The sequence below is a fragment of the Psammomys obesus genome, unplaced genomic scaffold, assembly GCF_907164565.1.
Source record: "Psammomys obesus unplaced genomic scaffold, mPsaObe1.curated_primary_1811, whole genome shotgun sequence".
Classification (NCBI taxonomy): Eukaryota; Metazoa; Chordata; class Mammalia; order Rodentia; family Muridae; genus Psammomys; species Psammomys obesus.
This window is the reverse complement of record NW_026596051.1, coordinates 5,342,554-5,351,798: the sequence shown is the minus strand read 5'-3', so window position 1 is coordinate 5,351,798 and position 9,245 is coordinate 5,342,554. Positions and strand designations below refer to the sequence as shown.

General features: G+C 38.3%; 1 pseudogene; it reads left to right on the top strand.

The window, feature by feature from the left end:
* Window positions 1-5,117: 5,117 nt before the first annotated feature.
* Window positions 5,118-5,980, top strand: LOC129688951 (glyceraldehyde-3-phosphate dehydrogenase-like; annotated as a pseudogene).
* Window positions 5,981-9,245: the final 3,265 nt, after the last annotated feature.

Sequence of the window (9,245 nt, the reverse complement as noted above, 5' to 3'; positions counted from 1 at the left end):
AGTGACAACACATGCTGGAGAGGATGTGGAGAAAAGGGAACCCTCCTCCACTGTTGGTGGGAATGTAAACTTATACAACCACTTAGGAAATCAATATGACACTTTCTCAGACCATTAGGAATAGCGCTTCCTCAAGATCCAGCTATACCACTACTAGGCTTATATCTAAAAGATGGTCACATATATAATTAGAACATTTGCTCCATTGTGTTCATATGGGCTCTATGGGTAATATCCAGAAGCTGGAAACAACCTAGCTGTTGCTCTCCAGAAGAATGGATACTGAAATTACGGTACATTTACACAATGGAATACTACTCAGCTATTAAAAACATTGATAGTCTGCAGGGCAGAGCTTTTCAGAGCTCTTCTCTGTCAGACTTCTGACTTGTTCCCTCTTTTCTCCTTCTTTTGATGTCCATTATCTTTGCCTTTCTGGAAATCATGAAATTTGCAGGTAAATGGTGGGACCTAGAAAGGATCATCCTGAGTGAGCTGTCCCAGAAGCAGAAAGACACACACGGTATATACTCACTCATATAGACATAACATAGGATAAACCTACTAAAAACTGTACATCTAAAGAAACTAAGCAAGAGAGAGGACCCTGACTAAAACGCTCAATCCCCATCCTGAAAGGCAAAGAAGTCGGACATCAAAAGAAGAAGAAAACAGGAAACAACCTAGGAACCTGCCACAGAGCGCCTCTGAAAGCCTCTACCCTGCAGACTATCAAAGCAGATGCTGAGATTTATGGCCAACTGTTGGGCAGAGAGCACGGAATCTTATGTAAGAAGTTGGAAATAGTAAGAGCTAGAAAGAACGAGAACCACACAAGAAGAGCAACAGAACCAGAAAATTTGAACACAGGGAACTTCCGAGAGACTCATACTCCAAACAATGACTATTCATGGAGATAACCTAGAACCCCTGCACAGATGTAGCACATGACAGTTCAGTGTCCAACTGGGTTACATAGTAATGTGAAGAGGGACTGCCTCTGACATAATCTGATTGGCCTGCACTTTGATCACCTCACCGTGATTGGGGAGCAGCCTTACCAGGCCACAGAAGATGACAAAGCAGCCACTCCTGATGTGATTTGATAGACTAAGTTCAGAAGGAAGGAGAAGAGGACCGCCCCTATCAGTGGACTTGGGGAGTGGCATGCATGAAGAAGAGGGAGAGAGGGTGGGATCGGAAGGGAAGGAGGGAGAGACTTATGGGGGGATACAAAATGAATAATGTGTAATTAATAGTAAAAAAAAAGAAATGTGTAATAAAAGAATCACACAATAAAAAAAAAAACAAGGAAATCATGAAACATGAAGGTAAATGTTGAACTAGAAAAGATCATCTTGAGTGAGGTAACCAGAAGCAGAAAGATACCCATGTTATATACTCACTTATAAGTGGGTATTAGACAAATAATATAGGATAAACATACAAAAATTTATACTCCTAAAGAAGCTAAACAAGGAGGACCTTAGGAAACTTTTTCAATCATCACTCAGAAAGCAAATGACATAGACACCTGAATAGGAAAAGATAGGGGACAGGACAGAAGCCTACCACAGAGGGCCTCTGAAAGAATCTACCCAGCAGTGTATCAAACTAGATGCTGAGACTTATAACCTCCACAAGGAGACCAACACAACCAAGAAATCTGGGGCCAGTGGTCCTCTCTGAGTCTGATACTCCAACCAAGGACAATGCATGGAGATATACTAAAACCCTGGCACAGATGTAGCCCATGGCAGTTCCAAGTGGGTTCTGTAATAATGTGGACAAGAACTGTCTCTGACATGAACTCAGTGGCTGGCTCTTTGATCACTTCCCCCTGATGGGGGAGCAGCCTTACCAGGCCACAGGGGAAGACATTGCAGCCAGTCCTGATGAGACCTGATAGGACAGGTTCATATGGAAGGGGATGAGGTCCTCCCCTATCAGTGAACTGGACAAGGGGCACAGAAAAAAAGAGGGAGAAAGTGTGTGATTAGTAGGTGAAGAGGGAGGGAGCTACAGCTGGGATACAAGTAAATAAACTTTAATAATTAAAAATAAATAAATAAAAAGAAAAAATTGTGTTCTACTATCTGAAGTTCATTAATAGTTTCCTTTATCTTCCAACACAAAGCATCTCCCTCTAGTTTCCTGGATTCTGTAGGTATTCCAAATTAACCTAAAATCTACATATGAATGATAACACTCAATGTTTGTTTTTCTGAGTCTAATGTGGAAACACAAAAGCTGTCATATAATTGAAACAACACTCAATAATAAAATGCTGCTGGAGAAGTCTGGGTAATGCTGGTGCACAGCTGGAATCCCAGCATTTGTGAGGAAGAGGCAGGAGGGTCTCTGTGAGTTCCATGGCAACCCAGTCTATAGAGTTTGTTCAAGGACAGATAGTGAAATACACAAGACACTGTGAAATACTGTCTCAAAACAGTGAAAAACACAGAGAAAAGGAAATATGAAACTCACAAATTTCATGTAAACAAAAGGTAGAACTAATAAGAACTAATATTTATAACATTTATTTGGGTCTAGTTGTCAAAACAATGTGAGACACAAGTATCAGAATTATTAATTATGTGTTCAATCTAGAAATATTGCTTAAATAGAGTTTTAATCTAGAAATATTCCTAAGATTCATGGTAGGCACCATACAACTATGACATTTGCTCATCTATGTTCATAGCAGCTTTATTTGTAATAGCCAAAATCTAGAAACAACGTAGATGTACCTTAGCCAAACAATGGATACAGAAATTGTGGTACATTTACATAATGGAATGCCACACTGCTGATAGCTCAACTCTAGAAGTTTATTTTAGATAAATTGACATGGAGGATGGTACTGATGAATTTCTTTTAAAAATGCTACTTATTAAGATAAAAGAGTTAAATATCTCAATTAATCAAATATTTTTCAAAACTCAGCTAATCAATATTATCATCTAATAGTTTTGAAAGTAAATAATAAATATTACACAAACTTTATATATAATGAAAGAAATGGTCTACCACTCACTTATGGGCTGCCATTTATTTGCCAGAAAATCTACTGATAATTGTACAATAAAGGAATAATCTTGTAAACTTAAAGTATAAATGTCACAATGGTTAGATTACAACATGATTTTAAATAAATAAATAATGGAATAGAATTATAGGAGTAATTTAATATTCAAAAGAAAAGTAACATAATTTATTAACTAGCCAAGAACAAAAATATGGTAATTTCAGATGAAGCAAAATGCTTTTTATAAAATTCAATAAGTGAGTAATTTAAAGAAGAGCTATTAGTAACAACATCATAAAAACAAATTCTAAAGCTGATAAGAAGCCCTTATTATGGAACAAACATCATATATTACTTTAAGATATCAATATGAAAAAAATTAAGAAAATAGACAAGAACAATATAGTTATGACATTTAAAGAGACATTTTGTTTTCTCATTAATTCTTAAATGAAGAAGAATTTTTTACATTGACTTGAAAAACTATTAAAAAAATCTACATAAAACATAATTGATGAAAGGAATTTTAGGCTTTCAATCCATGAAGAAGAAGGAGGGAAGGCTGAGCCCGCCTGTTTCCAATTTTCTGTATAATACCGAAGTTATATTTAATTCAATAAGAAAGAGAAATAAACTCAAGTACACAAGTTAAAAAAGAACGAAAACTCTGTTGTTCACAGAGGACATGATTGTGTATGCCCAAACTATGATTCAACAAAACACCTCCCAGAACTAATAAGCAATTATAGCAAGGTTACAGAAAACAAGTTAGTATAATCTTCTGAAGTCAATTGCTTTTCTATACAGCAGCAAGGAACAAGTGAACTGAAATTAAAAACACAATACTTCTTACATTAATACAAAACATAAAATACTTAGGAAAGAGCCCAATAAAATACATCTAAGATTTACATGGGAAAAAACTACAAAAATCATAGGACAGAAATCTAATTGTACTAAAGAAATGAAATATTATTTCATATTTGAGGTAGGAATATTTAATATTGCTAAATGTAGTTCTACTTAATTTTGTCTGTATATTCAATGAAATTACACTAAGCTATTTTATTATTAGTGACAAATGGATCCTAATGTTTATAGGAGACAAAAAAACCCAGAGTTGAATCAGAACAACATTGTATGTCAGACAACATGCAATTTCAATTTGTACTTTAAAGCTTTGGTGATCAAGACAGTTATATCAACAAATCAATGGAACATAACATATCTATAAGAAATAGATCCATGTTAATATGTCCAACTGATATTTGAGGAAGGAGTAAAGGTAATTAAATAGACAAAAATTGTATCAATTGTAAAGTGAGCTGGAACAGCAGAACATCTTTGTAAGGAAAAAAATAAAAGAGAATCTAATCCTTCAATAAAATGAACTCAAGAGCATTCACACAAATGAATGTAAAAGATCCAAACTGCGTGTACATGCAGTTATTAATCCCCAACACCTGCGGAGTTGACACTAAGTGGCCATTACTGAACATGGACCACATAGACTGCCCTGAACAATAAACCACACACCAGGAACTCTGAGCAACAGCAGCAGCAGGCAGGGGACACTGTAGTGAAATGCAGATGCAGGAATGTAATTCTGGGGAGAACTGCAAATGTCCACTGATATCCTAGGTTCCAATGAAATCTCCTCTCAAGGCCTTGAGTTTTGGACCTGTGATGGGTCAAGTAACTCCTGAAAAATATTATAGTGACTTACATCATTCTAATTTTGCCCTGACAACTTTCCATAATTTTGTTTGTCACATTTCCATAATTTTGTTTTAATTATCATTTGTGTATATTTATAGTGCAAGGCACTATACATCAGAAATAGTTTATCCTAACTTGTTTCCTGCAATCTTGCTATATCTAGGAGCTATTTTCTTGGTTTGTAGTTTTTGCATTCAGAACCATGACCTCTGTGAAAAATCTAGTTTTTGTTCTTTTCCAACTAGTATGCTTGTGTTTAGTTCACTTTCTTATTGAATTAAGTATAATTTCAGGGCTCTCTGATTCTCCCTGTTCCAAAGACATCTTACATGCATCTTCAATGCAGTGCCAGCCTTGTCCCTTAGACATGATGGTGAGGGTATGAGTGAACGGATTTGGCTATATTGGGTGCTTGCTTACCAGGGCTGCCTTCAATGCCGTCAAAGTCGAAATTGTTGCTACTGAATTCAACTACATGGTCTACACATTCCAGTATGACTCAACCCATGACAAGTTTAATGGCACAAAGAAATAAGCTTGTCATTAATCGGAAGCCCATCATCATCTTCCAGGAGCAAGATCCTGACAAAATCAAATGGGGAGATGCTGATAATGAGTATGTTGTGGAGTCTATTGGTGTCTTCACCACCATGGAGAAGACTGGGGCCCTCAAGAAGGATGGGGCCAAAAGGGCTATCATCTCTGCTCCTTCTGCAGATGCCCCCATGTTTGTGATAGGTGTGAACCGTGTGAACTGTGACAACTCACTCAAGATTGCCAGAAAAGCTTCCTGCAACATGAAATGCTTTGTTCCCCTGGCCAAGGTCATCCATGACAACTTTGGCATCATGGAAGGACTCATGACCACAGTCCATGTCATCACAGCTACTAGAAGACTGTGTATGGCCCTTCTGGAAAGCTGTGGTGTGATGGCCACGGGGCTTCTCAGAAAATCATCCCTGCTTCCACTGGTGCTGGCAAGGCTGTGGACAAGATAATCCAAGGGCTTCATGGGATCCTTACTGCCACGGCCTTCTCTGTCCCTACCCCTAAAATGTCTTTCACAGATCTGACATGCCAACTGGAGAAACCTGCCAAGTTTCCATTTTTGATACTAGGGCTGGCATTGCCCTCAATGACAGCTTTGTAAAGCTTGTTTCATGGTACAACAAAGGATAAAACTACAGCAACAGGGTGGTGGACCTCATGGGCCACATGGCTGCCAAAATGTAAGAAGCCCTGGAACACCCACAACAGCAAGGACATGAGAGCAAGAACGAGAGACCCGCAGCTTCTGAGGAGTCCATGTCCCAACTAAGATCCTGACACTGATCGTCTCCCTCAGAGTTTCCATCCCAGACCCTCAGAAAGCCAGGAGAGTCCCAGGGAACCTTATTCTCTTGAATACTATTACAATGCAGCCACTTTTGATGAGAACTGATAGACTAAGTTCAGAAAGAAGAGGAGAACCTCCCCTATCAGTGGACTTGGGGAGTGGCATGCATGCAGAAAGGGGAGGCAGGGTGGGATCGGGAGGGGAGGAGGGAGGGGCTCATGGGGGGATACAAAATGAATAAAGTGTAATTAATAAAAAATTAAAAAAAGATATTGTTGTAGTAAATAAAAATGATGTTGGCCTAAAAAAAAAAAAATCTCACTTCGCCCCCCCAATGTATAATTACAGTATTGTATAGGGCATTTTTACACTACAATATATTGTATGGTAAGTATTTTTCCATCTCAAGAACATTTTTCTCTCACTTCCCACTCCACTTCATTCCATTAATCACCTTTGCTCCTTTAGTTTGATTTTTATGGTCTACATATGTACATTATTTTATATATCTCTATAAAATCTAGTAAACACATGTGTATGAAAACGTTCTGACAGCTAATCTTGGTTGTTAACTTGACACACTTCTGAAAATGGAACATTGATTGAAGAATTGTGTGCGTTGGATTGCCTTTTGGGAATAACTATGAGTCATTTTCTTGATAGATAATTCATATAGTAAGACCTACATCACTGTGGGTGCCACCAGCCTTAGGCTAGGTAGATAAACATAAGTGTTGAAGTGAGCCGGCAAGCAATGTTCTTCTAAAGAAGCGGTTCTCAACCTGTGGATTCTGACCCATTTGAAGTTGCCTAAGATGATGGCAAATATCAGATATTTACAGTTATGAAGTAGCAACAAAAATAAGTTTAAGGTTGGGGTAATCACAACATGAGGAACTGTATTTATGGGTTGCAGCATTGAGCTGCTTGACAAACACTGCTTTATAGTTTATGTTTCAGTTCCCACTTTAACTTTTTTTTTCTTTATTAATTACACTTTATTCACTTTGTATTCGACCCTGTGGTTCCCTCCCTCCTCCCTTCCCAATTCCTTCCTTCCTCCACCCTTTGCATGCATGCTTCTCCCCAAGTCCACTGATAGGGGAGGTCTTCTTTTCCTTCCTTCTGATCCTAGTCAATTAGGTCTCATCAGGAGTACCTGCATTGTCTTCTTCTTTGGCCTGGTAATGCTGCTTCCCCTCAGGGGGAGGTAATTAAAGAGCAGGCCAATCAGTTCCTGTTAGAGGCAGTCCCTGTTCCTATTACAATGGAACCCACTTGGATACTGAACTGCCATGGGCTACATCTGTGCAGGGGTCTTAGGTTATCTCCATGCATAGTTCTTGGTTGGAGTATCAGTCTCAGAAAAGACCCCTGTGTGCAGATTTTTTGGTTCTGTTGCTCTCCTTGTGGAGTTCCTGTCTTCTCCAGATCTTACTTTTTCCCACTTCTTTCCTAAGATTCCCTGCACTCTGCCCAAAGGTTGCCCATAAGTCTCAGCATCTGCATTGATAATCTGCAGGGCAGAGCCTTTCAGAGGTCCTCTGTTTGAGGCTCCTGACTTGTTCCCTCTTTTTTCCTTCTTCTGATGTCCATTTCTTTGCCTTTCTGGATAGGAATTGAGCATTTTAGCAAGAGTCCTCCCCCTTAATTAGTTTCTTTAGGTGTCCAGATTTTAGTAGGTTTATCCTATATTATATGTCTATATGAGTGAGTATATGCTGTGTGTGTCTTTCTGCTTCTGGCATAGCTTACTCAGGATGATCTTTTCCAGATCACACCATTTACCTGCAAATTTCACAATTTCCTTGTTTTTTTATTGCTGAGTAATATTCCATTGTGCAGATATACCACAATTTGTGCATCCATTCCTCCACTGTGGGGCATCTGGGCTGTTTCCAGCTTTTGGCTATTACAAATAAAGCTGCTACAAACATGGTTGAGCAAATGTCCTTATTGTGTACTTGAGGCACTTTTTGGTATATGCCTAGAAGTGGTATAGTTGGATATTGAGGAAACGCTATTCCCACCTTAACTCTTATTCTAACTTTCCTCAATTATGGGTTATAAACTATAAGACTGTACCATGTAAGGAAACATAATTCTATCCTTCCTAAGTTGCTATTGGTATTGGTCACAGTGTTTATTGTAGCAAGAGAACATAAAGTAGAAAGACAAAAATCTCTGCCTTTCTACAACTGTCAACAGTCACATGGATTTATTTCCATTTGCATACATTTATTTTCTGAAAACAACATAACTTTCTTCTTTTTTGTGGCTGAAAACAAAGACCATTCTGAACCCACATGCACCATTTCCCTTTCCTAGTTCTTTGCAGTTGGACACAGGGATTTATTTCAAAAACCTGGCTATTGTTAGTGTTGTTGCAATAAACATTGTTTGTGCATGAACTGCTATGGTGTATTGACTGTTAATATTTTGTGTAAAAATTATGTTATACTTGGGCCAATATATATATGGTATATATATTTTTTCTTAGATTGGGTAATGCTTTATTTTCTTTATTTTTTATTGTTTATTACTATTAGTTACATTTTATTAACTCTGTATCCCAGCTGTATCCCGCTCCCTTATTCCCTCCTGATTCCACCCTCCCTCCTTCAGCTTCTCCCTGCTCCTTTCTAAGCCCAAGGGTGGAACAGTCCTGCTAGGCCACAGAGGAGGACTTTGCAGCCAGCCCTTAAGATACCTGATAAAACAGGGCCAGATGAAAGGGGAGGAGGTTCTCCCCAATCCGTGGACTTATATGGTATATTTTTATTTAGTATAAAATATACTGATATATATTTAGTATTCCAGAAATCGACACTGATTTTCCTAGTGGCTATAATGAATACATTCACTCTGTAAGTGTGACAGGGTCACTTTTGTTCAAATTTTCTCCAGTGGTTGATGTAATTTAATTTTTTTTAAAAAAAATAAATTACTTTATATCATGGCTATAACCACCTCTCTTATCTCCTCTATGTCTTATCTCACTCCCTCTTCTTTCCTACCTTCCATCCTAGTTCACAGAAAGGAAGAGTCCTCCTCCCTTTCCAACTGGTCCCAGACTATCAATCAAGACTCTTCAGGACTGGCTGAATTCTCTTCCTCTGTTGCCTGGCAAGGCTGCCACCCCCAGAGAAAGTGATTTAGGTG